Below are 15,362 nucleotides of genomic sequence, written 5' to 3' on the forward strand. Positions count from 1 at the left end.
TTTTCGATATTTGGTCGGGGAGGGGGACCACCCCTTTGCCCGATTTTTTTTTTGTTTGAAAGTACAAACAAAACTAAACTCCCCCGACTGAAATTTTACGGAAAAAATGGGTTAATAAAAATAAAAGGGCATAGGGAGACATCAGCTTCTCTTAAGTACATACAGAGAAACAATTAAACTTTTACCGAGTTACTTGAAATTTACAGAGGACTGGGGAGAGGTTACGATATTAATAGTTGATACCAGATTTTGTGATATTTGGACGGAAGAGAGGCCGCCCCTTTAGGCTTATAATTTGCTTGACATTTTCTGGGACGTTTACAAAAGATACGCTACATCACTTTTCGATATTTAGTCGGGGAGGAGGTCCTCCTCTAAAACTGCAAAAAAAAAAACAACAATTCTTAAGTTTTCTTGAAATTTACATAGGCAGTGGGGGAAGGTTATGAACGAAAAGGCAACCTTCCTTGCCCCACACTTGAAGGAAAGTTTCAAGAATTTTCAGGGAAGGTTAGGGGTGCTCTTCACTACGGTGTTTGTCGATATTGTATCGGGGAAAGTGACGTCCCTTTAAAACAATAGAGCAAAATTTAAACATCGCCGATCTACTTGAAATTTACAGGGAACGTGGGAGGAGGTGATTAAATTTATACATGATTTTTAAATTAGTATATGATTTTTCGATATCTGGTTGGGGAAGGGGAAAATTGAAATAAACTTTGTCGATTTACTTCGATAGAATTTATAGGGACCATTGAGTAGTTGCGAAATTAATATAGGGTACGTGGTAGTCCGATATCAGGTCGGAGTGGAGCGAATGTGGGGGGAGGGTTCCCTTTTGTCCGTTTTTTTTCTTAAATTGAAAGTAGAGGGTTGTCCGTAAATGGGAACTCGGTACATAATTTTATGATTTTTGCACAGGCTTCTGCCAGACTTCTTTTTAGTAAAGAACTTAAATTTACATGAAATTGGCAGCCAACGTAGAGGGTGCATCATTTTCCAACATTTTAGCAAATGTTAATGTGGTAAAATTTGTTACTATTTTTGCTTTTTCCGATTTATTGGATGGGAAACAGTAATTCTTTGTATGTTATTATAATATAGAGCATAATTTTCAGATATGTTGAGGAGAAGGATACCTTTCCTTGACAAACCACACTTAAAATTCACAAGAAATATAGAAGAAGGTACACCCTCTCCCGCCGTATGTGCACCTATAAACGAAAAATCAAGTAGTCCGATTTGTTTAAAAGAATTCAAATCTTTCCGAATTTGTTTTCAGCACGAAGGATATAGTTGACTAAGTTAACGCAAAATATTCCTCCAAATATGCTTCGGAAGGCGCAGCGAAGCGGGCCGGGTTACGCTAGTATTGTTATATTTTTCCGTTTTCTCACTTTGTAATACTTCATTACGGATACGTTTCCTGCACTCTAATTATAAGATATTGTTCTTGTTGTGCAGGACATAACAATAATAAATAAATAAATAAATAAATAAAATTTTGACAAAATTTTCTATAGAAATAAAATTTTGACAAAATTTTCCATAGAAAAAATTTTAACAAAATTTTCTATAGAAATAAAATTTTGAACAAATTTTCTATAGAAATAAAATTTTGATAAAATTATCTATAGAAATGAAATTTTGACAAAATTTTCTATTGAAATAAAATTTTGAACCAATTTTCTATAAAAATAAAATTTTAACAAAATTTTCTATAGAAATAAAATTTTGATAAAATTTTCTATAGAAATAAAAATTTTGACAAAATTTTCTTTAGAAATAAAAATTTTGACAAAATTTTCTATAGAAATAAAATTTTGACAAAATTTTCTATAGAAATAAAATTTTGACAAAATTTTCTATAGAAATAAAATTTTGACAAAATTTTCTATAGAAATAAAATTTTGACAAAATTTTCCATAGAAATAAAATTTTAACAAAATTTTCTATAGAAACAAAATTTTGACAACATTTTCTATAGAAATAAAATTTTAACAAAATTTTCTATAGAAATAAAATTTTGACAAAATTTTCTATAGAAATAAAATTTTGACAAAATTTTCCATAGAAATAAAATTTTGAACAAATTTTCTATAGAAATAAAATTTTGATAAAATTGTCTATAGAAAAACATTTTTACCAACATTTTCTATAGAAATAAAATTATCTATAGAAATAAAATTTTGATAAAATTTTCTATAGAAAAACATTTTTACCAACATTTTCTATAGAAATAAAATGTTGACAAAATTTTCTATAGAAATAAAATTTTGAACAAATTTTCTATAGTAATAAAATTTTGACAAAACTTTCTATAGAAATAAAATTTTGATAAAATTATCTATAGAAATAAAATTTTGACAAAATTTTCTATAGAAATAAAATTTTGACAAAATTTTCTATAGAAATAAAATTTTTAACAAAATTTCTATAAAAATAAAATTTTGATAAAATTTTCTATAGAAATAAAAATTTTGACAAAATTTTCTTTAGAAATAAAAATTTTGACAAAATTTTCTATAGAAATAATATTTTGACAAATTTTTTTTTAGAAATAAAATTTTGACAAAATTTTCTATAGAAATAAAATTTTGATAAAATTTTCTGTAGAAGAAAATGTTGAAAAAAATATGCTAGCGAAATGTACCAAATTTCAACCGAATCGGATGAATTTTGCTCCTCCAAGAGGTTCCGGAGGTCAAATCTGGGGATGGGTTTATATGGAGGTAATATACAACCGGATCTGACGAAATTTGCTTCTCTAAAAATCTCCGCAAGCCAAATTTGGGGATCGGTTTAAATGTGGGTCATATGCAATTATGGACCAATTTTTGCATGGTTGTTATAGACCATATCCTAACACCACGTACCAGGTTTCAACCGGATCGGATGAAAATTGCTTCTCTAAAAAGCTCCGCAAGCCAAATCTGTGGATCGGTTTATAAGGGGGCTATATATAATTATGGACCGATATGGACCAATTTTTGCATGGTTGTTAGAGACCATATCCTAACACCACGTACCAGATTTCAACCGGATCGGGTGAAAATTGCTTCTCTAAAAAGCTCCGCAAGCCAAATCTGTGGATCGGTTTATATGGGGGCTATATATAATTATGGACCGATATGGACCAATTTTTGCATGGTTGTTAGAGACCATATCCTAACACCACGTACCAGATTTCAACCGAATCGGATGAATTTTGCTCCTCCAAGAGGTTCCAGAGGCCAAATCTGGGGATCGGTTTATATGGGGGCTATATATAATTATGGACCGACATGGACCAATTTTTGCATGGTTGTTGAAGACTAACACCACCAGCGTTGCCAGAATTGTTTCACCAAAAACCGCTAGATTTGTCCAACAAACTAGCCAAAAAAGCTAAAAAATGTTAAAAAATAGCTAGAAAAAAAGCTAAACTTTTTTGTATCAAAAGTCACATTTTTGATTGAAATTTAACAAACTTAAAGGCTTTATTTCACTTAAAATGCATATTATTTTAATTGTATTCATTTTATTTCCATTTCTGTGAGACTGTAAGAAAATCTATGTCATATTAGCTCTGTTTGCGTACTAGATACATTTTGATTACTGTCACAAATTTTTACTGGAAGTCCTTCATTTATATTTCCTAGTAAAAACTTTTTTCCCGGTAAACTTGCATCTATCAGCTGGTTAATCATCCACAAGTCCAATGTCTCGCAGAACTGCATTAGAAATATCAATATTTTTATCAATACCCAAGAGAATAAAACCCATTCGAACTGTCTTGCAAGTTTATACTGAATAACTTTTATTCGAAAATTTCCCATACAAACCTATTGTCCAATTTTCGTAAATGTGAATCCATTCCATTAATAAATAGCAGATTTGTTTTGATCCTATCACTACGAATTTTTTATTGCATTCTTTGATGTTAAAAAAATAATACCACATTCAAAACTTTATTTCCTTAATTATTTCTATGTTCGGTTCCAAAGATTTTGTACACTAATGATTTTGGTATTGATTCAGAGTCAAATTTGAATTTATTCGTTTTTTCACCTTTTTCTTCATGAGCTAACAACGTGCTAACGACAACTTAAATTTCCAAATTCAGACTCGACTTTAAGTAGAAAGTATTCTGTGTATACGTTTTTAAAATAAAATGTTGAAAAACCTCTTCTATTTTTGAACGCTATTTTGGTTTGTGGTCAAGATACAAAAACTCCACAAATTTAAAGACAATTTAATTAATTTTAGGAATTATTTAGAATTGACCCTAGCCTTCTTTCATGAAAAGATACCCATTTTTAAGTTGAATCACTTAACTATAAGGACAAAACGATTTTATCGGCTTTTGGACAAGGAAAACAGTTTATAACATATAAGAGATATTCACAAATGCTATTATAACCAAAATGCGCGTTCGTATTTTAAAGACATGAAATATTTGGCCTCATGACAATATTTTTTCAGTGTACAAAGCAATTCACATCTACTATTTTAATTTAGTAATATCATAATAACTTTAGAATACGTATTAAAATAACATAAAAAGGATAAACGAGTCAAATGCTATTATTCCTAATAATTTACTGACAGTTTATATAAGGAATGTATGGTAATAGTAGATTTAAAGTTTACGATAACTTTTATGAATAAGAGGAAAAAACTTTACAACAAGGTGTATTTGCTGCAAAAATGCCCGCATAATGGCTGGAATAATTATTAAGGCTTCAATTGAGCTTTGAAATATGCGGAAAACCTTATTCTGGCAGCAAGACTTAGATAAAAACGAAGTTTTATCCATATTTCAATAGGAACACGTCGAAAATAAAAAAGCCAAAAATAGCTAAAAGGGTCATGAAAAAAGCCAGAAAAAAAGCTAAAAGCTAAATGCATTTTTTTTCCGCTAAACGTCTTCAAAAAAAGCCAAATCTAGCGGGAAAAAAGCTAAATTGGCAACGCTGAACACCACATACCAAATTTCAACCGGGTCGGATGAAATTTGGTACACTAAGAGGCTCCGCAATCCAAATCTGGGGGTCGGTTTATATGGGGGCTATACGTAAAAGTGGTCCAATATGGCCCATTTGCAATACCATCCGACCTACATCAATAACACCTACTAAGTTTCAAGTCGAAAGCGTGTTTCGTTCGGAAGTTAGCGTGATTTCAACAGACGGACGGACATGTTTAGATCGACTCAGAATTTCCCCACGACCCAGAATATATATACTTTATGGGGTCAATATTTCGATGTCTTACAAACGGAATAACAAAGTTAATATATCCCCATCCTATGGTGGAGGGTATAAAAAATGCCAATGAAATGGATTTCACAATACGGCGGTATGATCGCTGTTTCTGTCTTAAGTCTTTAGTTTTTTTTATATCTATTTAGACTTCATAATATAAAAAAACTTCTGGTTTTCTATAAGAAAACTTTGATACAGCCTGGCTGAATAGGGTTATCCATATGAAAACGGTTTCTATAGGAAAACTTTAATTCAGCCTTGCTGAATAACGGCTTCTATAGGAATCTTTTAATTTAGCTCGGCTGAATAACGACAACTTCAGTACAGCCTGGCTAAATAAGGAAAACTTTAATACAGCCTGGCTGAATAACGATTTCTATAGGAAAACTTTAATTCAGCCTGGCTAAATAAGGAAAACTTTAATATAGCCTGGCTGAATAATGGTTTGTATAGGAGAACTTTTATTCATCTTGGCTGAATAACGATTTCTTTAGGAAAACTTTAACATAACCTAACTGAATAAAGTTTACTATAGGAAAACTTTAATTGAGTCTGGCTGAATAACGATTTATATAGGAGAACTTTAATTCATAACGATTGGCTGAATAACGATTTCTATAGGAGAACTTTAACATAATCTAACTGAATAAAGTTTTCTATAAGAAAACTTTAATTCAATCTGGCTGAGTAACGATTTCTTTAGGAAAACTTTAATTCAGCAAGACTGAATAACGATTTCTATAGGAGAACTTTAATTCAGCCTGGCTGAATTAGGTTTTCTATAAGATTTAATACAGCATCGTTAAAGTATGTATGATATCCAACAATAGCCATATGAAATGTTTATTTTTTTTTAGCTAATTCAATGCAATGCATAATTTATATTTGAGCAAGCATGTCCAGACACCTACACACTTTCATTATAAAAATTCTGCCGAAACATGCACATAATTCATGTTCATAAATTTGTTAATTTATGTTTTAATGAGGCTGTTTAACACCTCTTCGCCTGTGGCGTTCCCATAAAGACATGCAATTAGTTGGGCTGTAAAGCGACCCATTTCATGACTTCGGAAAAAACGGTCGTGATGAAAAGTAAAATATCTACATAATTAAGTGAAAGTGAGAGCATCGTTAAAGTTTATCTTTAACGCGTCATTATTGCCATAACAGGCAGCAGAAGTAGCAACAACTTTTTTTGTAATTTTTTCCCCGTAAGTTTGAATCTTTGTCTTTGACTTTGGCCTACAACGTTTAAGCAGTTAACAGGGTTTAAACAAACTCATTCAGTCAACATTAAATGAAACTGAAAACAATTTATGCGTGTGTGTCAAACTGAAAAAAAAACAGACAGACAGACAGATCTCGTTGTTATTTCTGAATAATGACAATAAAAAAATTTCATAATTTTCAACTGCGAAAAAAGCAATTAATTTCAACATTTATAACCTCGTTTCAAATTACAATGTATCCCTCAAAAACACTCTTTGCCACTTCTCCACATAATTCATATCTTTTCCCTCGCTCACTGACTATTTCATTCACTTTCAGCTTCTAATGACAAATTTGGTGTTAAAATAAAAAAAAACAAAGATTCGAAAAACCTCTTGAAACCAAATAATTAGAAATCATATTTAAGTGGGTTTGAAACTGGAGTAGGCTTCATTCATTTTACTCGATGGACTGCCACCCTACGTCCGTCCATCCTACAGTCCGCCAAGAATGTCATTCAATTGAACATTGTGTGGAATTAATGAATTGCTATGATTTCAAGCATTTATCATTTGGTTAATAGCTTAAAAAATGTCGCCGCTATTTCTACTTTCGGTGAACCTACATAAGTCAATAAGGGGAACGAAATTAATGGATGCAAATACGCGGACTGATGGCTGTATGTGGGGTACTAACGCTTTGTACCAGATCTAATTCCGAGATAACAATGATTGACCACATGTTGAAAGGCCACTAAGAAAATATTGACATTATTAATGAACAGTAGCTTGGTAGATTGCAAGAGAATTATTATGATTGTTTGGCATTTAGATAGGAAATATACGACGGAATTGAATTGTGTGTTAAAAAATAAAATCATATTTCAACGAGTACTTCCGAAATTCCGGAACGGAGTTTTTATATAAAATGTCTTCGGATAAAGTTTTTCTACTAAAATTTCTAAAATGAGCTTTTTCGATAAAAAGTTCTCTGATTAGCTTTTAGATAAAAAGACCCTGGATGAACTTTTTCTATAAAAAGATCCTGGACAAACTTTTTCTATAAAGTGCAATGGTTAGCATGCCCGCCTTGCATACACAAGGTCGTGGGTTCGATTCCTGCTTCGACCGAACACCAAAAAATTTTTCAGCGGTGGATTATCCCACCTCAGTAATGCTGGTGACATTTCTGAGGGTTTCAAACTTCTCTAAGTGGTTTCAATGCAATGTGGAAGGCCGTTCGGATTCGGCTATAAAAAGGAGGTCCCTTGTCATTGAGCTTAACATGGAATCGGGCAGCACTCAGTGATAAGAGAGAAGTTCACCAATGTGGTATCACAATGGACTGAATAGTCTAAGTGAGCCTGATACATCGGGCTGCCACATAGGTTAGGTTAGGTTATGTGGCAGCCCGATGTATCAGGCTCACTTAGACTATTCAATCCATTGTGATACCACAGTGATGAACTTCCCTCTTATCACTGAGTGCTGCCCGATTGCATGTTAAGCTCAATGACAAGGGAACTCCTTTTTATAGCCGAATCCGAAAGGCGTTCCACATTCCAGTGAAAGCACATAGAGAAGCTTTGAAACCCTCAGAAATGTCACCAGCATTACTGAGGTGGGATAATCCACCGCTGAAAAACTTTTTGGTGTTCGGTCGTAGCAGGAATCGAACCCACGACCTTGTGTATGCAAGGCGGGCATGCTAACCATTGCCCCACGGTGGCTCCCTGCCACCTAACCTAACCTAACCTATAAAGAATGAACTTTTTCTATAAAATGTTGCTGTATGAACTTTCCTGGATGAACTTTTTCTATAAAAAGATCCTGGGTGAACTTTTTCTGTGAAAGGTTCCCTCATGAACTTTTTCTATAAAAAGTTACTGGATGATTTTTTTCTATAAAAAGTTCCTGGATGTACTTTTTTTATAAAATGTTTTTGGATGATCCTTTTCTCTAAAATGTTGCTGGATGAAATTTTTCTGTAAAAAGTCCTGGATGAACTTTTTCATTAAAACGTTTCCTCATGAACATTTTCTATAAAAAGTTCCTGTGTGAAATTTCCTGGATGAACGTTTTCTATAAAAATATCCTGGATGAATTTTTTCTATAAAAGGTTCCCTCATAAACTTTTCCTATAAAATGTTGCTGTATGAACTTTCCTGGATGAACTTTTTCTATAAAAAGATCCTGGGTGAACTTTTTCTATGAAAGGTTCCCTCATGAACTTTTTCTATAAAAGTTTCCCTCATGAACATTGTTTATAAAAAAGTTACTAGATGAATTTGTTCTATAAAAAGTTCATGGATGAACTTTTACTATAAAAATTTCAGGGATAAATTTTTCTAAAAAAAGGTTCTTGAATGAAATTTTTCTTTGAAAAGTTTTTGATTGAAATTTTTCTGTAAAAAGTTTCTAAATGAAATCTTTCTATTAAAAGTTCCCCGGATATTTTTTTTAAATATTTGTGGATAAAGTCTTTGTTTAAATTTCCGATGAACTTTTTCTATAGAAAGTTCCTGGAAGAAATTATTCTATAAAATGTTCCTGGATGAAATTTTCCCACAAAAAGTTCATGGATGATGTTTTTTTTCAATTTTGGTGGATAAAGTTTTTGTTTAAATTTCCGATTAACTTTTTCTGTAAAAAGTGCCTGGATGAAAATTTTCTTTAAAAAAAGTGCCTGTATGAACTTTTTTTTGTAAAATGTTCTTGGGTGAACTTTTTCTCTAAAATGTTGTTGGATAAAACTTTACTATAAAATGTCCTGGATGAAATTTTTCTATAAAAAGTTCCTGAATGATTTTTTTTAATTTTGGTGGATAAAGTTTTTCTTTAAATTCCCGATGAACTTTCTCTATAGAAAGTTCCTGGAAGAAATTTTTCTATAAAATGTTCCTGGATGAAATTTTTCTATAAAAAGTTTCTGTATGAACTTTTTTTATAAAATGTTCTTGGCTGAACTTTTTCTCTAAAATGTTGCTGGATGAAACTTTACTATAAAATGTCCTGGATGAAATTTTTCTGTAAAAAGTTCCTGCATGAACTTTTTTCATAAAAATTTTCTGGATGAATTGTTTCTATAAAAAGGTCATGGATGGCATTTTTTTATAAAATATTCTTGGATGAACTTTTTCAATAAAAATTTACTTTATGAACTTTTTCTATAAAAAGTTCCCAGATTTTCTATAAATTTTTTTCTATAAAAATATTTGACTTTTTTTTTTGTGAAATGTTTCATGATCAAATTTTTCTCTAAATAGTTCCCTAATGAACTTATTCTAAAAACATTTCCAGGATAAATTGTTCTATAAAAAGTTCTTGGTTAGATTTTTTCTATGAATGGTTCCCTGAATAGGTTTTTCTATATAATGTTCCTGGATGAAAAAGTTCAGGCTAAAACATTCTCTATTAAAGGATGAATTGTTTGTGTCAAAATTCCTGGGCGTATTTTTCCTATAAAAAGTTCTCGGAAAACCCCTTTCTAAAAAAATTTACTTCTTCTACAAAAAGTTTTCAAATGAACTTTTACTATAAAAAGTTTCCTTTTTCTGAAAATGCTACATGATGAATTTTTCGTAATAAATCTTCCTGGATGATTTTCTTCTATAAAAAGTTCCTTGGTGAATTTGTTCTAAAAAAAGTTCCAGGATAACCTTTCCGTTTTAAAATTCCCTGCTGAGCTTTTCTATAAAAGGTTCGCGGATGAACTTTTTCTATAAAAAAAAAAAAACTATAAAAAAATATCCCGGACGAATTATTTCTATAAAAAAATCTGGATAAACTTTTTATATAATACATTTTATATTTTGTTTTCAAAAGGTTTTGGAATAAACATTTTCTAAGAAGAAATTATCGGATGAACTTTTGTTATGAAAAAAGAAAGAAAAAAGTGATAAATTTTAAAAAGAAAAAAATTTAAAAAATTAAATTTTACTTTTTTTTCAAAATTTTCTTAAGCACAATGAAATTTTCCTTATCTCAAGTGTGTCTCAAAAATGTATGAACTAAACGTGGGTATACAGTTCAATGACCATACGCATAAGAATATTGTGAACTAAAGCTGTACAAAATGTTCCTGCAATTCCCAAAAATAATAAGAATGAACTACTGCATGTTTAAATGGTCTTTTCTTTTTAGTTCGTGTTTTCTTCTGTGAGAGGATGGAATTTCATGTATTATAGTTAACAAGTATTCCTTTTTCTTGTGGAAATCACAAAAACTGGAGTACAATTTAATTCAATTTTCGCACGAGGTAGTTCATTTTTCCCATAAAACATTTAACTTTTTTTCTCTGTGTAGACCTTTAAACATTTGGCTATAAATATTTTCCCGGAAGAATTGCACCTGCAAAAATTTTTGTGAAATTTTAGTATTTTTAGTATATTTAGTTTTGCAGTAGAAATTTTTCGATTGACTTAAAAATTATGCAATAATAGCATCGATTAAATAACCAATCGACCTGTTTAAAAAACAAACAAACCCTAAGGCTCTCTCCAAGTATTTGGCCCATAGCATTAAAACTGATTACCTCCATCTCTCTAACTCCTTTATAGAAATTACTTGTGTATGATCACCAATAAAACTACCTAAAAATCTTTCAATATTATGTTAGTATCTAACGATTCGCTTGCTTATCGGTGATTTTCTGTTGGGATTGTGAAATAACCATCAGAGCAATGGAGTAGTAACCAGTTTTGATGCAGGAGTATTTTTAAAACCGACACTTTTTTGGCCAAATTATTGCTCAAAAACTGACCAGACATTTTTGTTTTCGATGTTAGCTTTTTCTTGTTGTATGTCTCTTTTGCAGGTCTGGTCTGCCGTTTTTTTTATTGGAAGTTAGCAACTGACTGACCGTTTTCGTTGTATCGACGAAAATTCACAAGAAATACCACCGTTGACACATATTTTTTTGGACGTTCGTTTCGAGTTTTTGATGTCGTCAAATAAATACGAATTTTGTGCGGCCAAGTGTGTTTGAGAATAAAAACAAAAAAACTTCAAGCTACGACGTGCTGTGTTTGAAAACAAAATTAAAATAAAAAAAAATGTCTCAAATACCTTAGATAACTGTTAACAACATTTGTGTTAATATATATGGGATTCAGTTAAGGTATTTTGACCATTGTTTAGGGGCTTGCCTTTGCATAGTGTCATTTGGAATTATTGGATAAATGGAGAAATGCTATGTGAAATGTTTATTTTTCTTTTCAACGTTTAAAGAGAGGGATGATTATGAACCAAATACAATAACAATAAATAAATAACATATTACTAGATAGAAACGCGTTTTTATTAGGGGAAAGAAATGAAAATTTTCTCAAAATTTTATTTCTATAGAAAATTCTGTCTAAATTTTATTTTTATAGAAAATTTTGTCAAAATTGTATTTCTAAAGAAAATTTTGTCAAAATTTTATTTCTATAGAAAATTTTGTCAAAATTTTATTTCTATAGAAAATTTTGTTAAAATTTTATTTCTATAGAAAATTTTGTTAACATTTTATTGTTATAGAACATTTTTTCAAAATGTTATTTCTATAGAAAATTTTGTCAACATTTTATTTCTATAGAAAATTTTCTCAAAAATTTTTTTGTATAGAAAATTTTGTCAAAATTTTATTTCTATAGAAAATTTTGTCAAAATTTTATTTCTATAGAAAACTTTGCAAAATTTTATTTCTATAGAAAATGTTCTCAAAAATTTATTCCTATAGAAAATTTTGTCAAAATTTTATTCCTATAGAAAACTATTTCAAAATTTTATTCCTACAGAAAATTTTCTCAAAAATTTATTTCTATAGAAAATTTTGTCAAAATTTTATTCCTATAGAAAATTATTTCAAAATTTTATTTCTATAGAAAATTTTTTCCAAATTTTATTTCTATAGAATTTTTTTTCAAAATTTTATTTCTACAGAAAATTTTCTTAAAATTTTGTATTTATAGAAATTCTTTTCAAAATTTTATTTCGATAGAAAATGTTGTCAAAATTTTATTTCTATAGAAAATATTGTCAAAATTTTATTTCTATGAAAATTTTGTCACAATTTTATTTCTAAAGATAATTTTTTCAAAATTTTTTTTTCTATAGAAAATGTTGTCAAAATTCCTATAAAAAATTATTTCAAAATTTTATTCCTATAGAAAATTTTCTCAAAATTTTATTCCTATAAAAATTATTTTAAAATTGTATTTCTATAGAAAATTTTTTCCAAATTTTATTTCTATAGAAAATTTTTTCAAGAAATTATTTCTATAGAAAATTTTCTTAAAATGTTGTTTCTATAGAAATTATTTTCAAAATTTTATTTCGGTAGAAAATTTTGTCAAAATTTTATTTCTATAGAAAATTTTGGCAAAATTTTATTCCTATAGAAAATTTTCTCAAAAATTTATTTCTACAGAAAATTTTGTCAAAATTTTATTCCTATAGAAAATTATTTCAAAATTTTATTTCAATAGAAAATTTTCTTAAAATTTTATTTCTATAGAAAATTTTTTCAAAATTTTATTTAGGTAGAAAAATTTCTCAAAAGTTTATTTCTATAGAAAATTTTGTCAAAATTTTATTTCGGTAGAAAATGTTGTCAAAAGTTTATTTCTAAAAAAATGTTGTCAAAATTTTATTTCTATAAATTTTTTTGCCAAATTTTATTTCTATGAAAATTTTTGTCAACAATTTATTTCTATAGAAAATGTTGTGAAAATTTTATTTATATGAAAATTTTGTCAAAATTTTATTTCTATAGAAAATTGTGTCAAAAATGTATTTTTATAGAAAATTTGAGACGTAGCTCCCATTTAGAGAGAAATATAGATAATTTTTTTAAAATTTTATTTCTATAGGAAATTTTGTCAAAATTTTATTTCTATAGAAAATTTTGTCAAAACTTTATTTTTATAGAAAATTTTGTCAAAATTTTATTTCGGTAGACAATTTTGCAAGATTTTATATCGGTAGAAAATTTTGTCAAAATTTTATTTCTATAGAAAATTTTCTCAAAATTTTATTTCTATAAAAAATTTTCTAAAATTTTATTTCTATGGAAAATTTTCCCAAAATATTATTTCTATAGAAAATTTTGTCAAAATTTAATTTTATCGTCGCAAATTTTTTTTCTATAGAAAACTTTGCCAACATTTTTTTCTATAGAAAATTTTGTCAAAATTTTATTTCTATGGAAAATTTTGTCAAAATTTTATTTCTATAGAAAATTTTGTCAAAATTTTATTTCTATAGAAAATTTTGTCAAAATTTTATTTCTATAGAAAATTGTGTCAAAAATGTATTTTTATAGAAAATTTGAGACGTACCTCCCATTTGGAGAGAAATATGGAGAATATATAGAGAAATAAATCTACCAAAACTCCTAGAATTCTATCAATCTACCAACTTGGAAACAGGGACTGCAAACAAATTAGGGAGTTCGTTAGAGACCCACAGTTCCTAGAATAAAAGAATGGTACGACAGAACGAAAAATTTAGGTTTATATCAACCGACATCAGTTAGGTCAAACTTGAGTGAATGTCGTAATCTTTAACGTCCAAGTAAATGCTTTTTTAGTTCTAAATAAAATAAATTGTAATATTTTGTGACAATCTAATGGAAAGAATTCCAAATTTACCGCAAAGTAATTAAAGACGTTTAAGAGATTCCATATACATCATGTATGCCAACGTTAAGTGTTAATCAGGGAGGAAAAGAAAAACTCGCTTTCTGTTGAGGAAAAGACCACTATGACAACAACTTTCCATTTTTATATTTCGTACAAACGAAAATTTCCACTTGCAAAGCAAATGAAATCAGTGCGCGCATGCGCATGTGCATGCGTTTCTCTACAAACACTTCACTGCATAGCACAAACCATTGCAGTATTTATTGCAGATCCAATAGCACTTGAATGACGACTTTAGCAAAAATTTAGACTAAAACTAAAAAGATGGGAGAAGTTGTTTAGTTTGGGGATTATAGTTGTGACTGGTGCTGATGGTGGTTATTCTCATCCATTATAGATGAAACTTCCATGCACCATCCACAAAACTATGCGTGCAACATGCGCTGTTTTCACTAACGCACAGCTAGAAATGTTAGTGAGTGTTGGTGGTATTTATTGCGTGTGAAACTCAGACATAACACCAAAGCCTAGCTAGATATTTAGTTATGGCTACTGGCTGGGATGAAACAGAAGCTGGCCCCAAACGACTTTTAATTTCTTCAATTGATGCAAGAATGTGTTGAACGCAGCTTGTTGCTGCTCAGGTGATATCTGATAGTTGTTGTGGGCCAGCCAACCGACACCATAGCAACTCAACCAAGCGAGCAGGGATCCAATGGAGTATTGTGAGGGTGCTGGGGCAGGGGGGTTAGAGGAATTATGCGAATACAAATGAAAGCGTTTAATAAACTCCTTTTTCAAGAAGTGAAAAAAGTAAAACTATCATCTAACGTTAATGGTTGTTAGTTGGACTAGTCATTTTGCCTAGGAAGATGGGTGTTTTTATGAGTGTATTTAACTTTCGTTTTAAAAACCATATAAGAAGGTGTTTCTCTATGGTAGAAATTTTTCTTACAACGTTGCAAATACAAAAGGAAAATTAAAAATACTGAGACCAACGGCTTAAATAAAACAAAAAGTTGTTTAGTATTGGCGAGGGTGAATACCTTCCGACTAATAATCACAGTTGCCACTCGTACTAAAAATAATCTACCAACATTTTAAGAAAATTTGACCACAAATCTATCAAATTTAAAAAATCCAACATAAATTTGACAAATGTATATAGCTCTGTTGGTTAAGCTACTCTTTTGTACGCATGGTTTTAAGCTGAAATCAAAACAATCATAGATTTTATTTCTAAAATTTATTTCTATAGAAAATTTTGTCAAATTTTGTTA

The 15,362-nt window shown here is 29.6% G+C and overlaps 1 protein-coding gene across 9 annotated transcripts in view; it reads right to left on the reverse strand.

Annotated features, from left to right (window-relative positions):
• a (arc) overlaps nucleotides 1-15,362 on the reverse strand; it is a 320,776-nt gene that overhangs the window by 117,723 nt on the left and 187,691 nt on the right. The window lies entirely within an intron of this gene.

The sequence above is a fragment of the Haematobia irritans genome, chromosome 5 (assembly GCF_050003625.1).
Source record: "Haematobia irritans isolate KBUSLIRL chromosome 5, ASM5000362v1, whole genome shotgun sequence".
Taxonomy (NCBI): Eukaryota; Metazoa; Arthropoda; class Insecta; order Diptera; family Muscidae; genus Haematobia; species Haematobia irritans.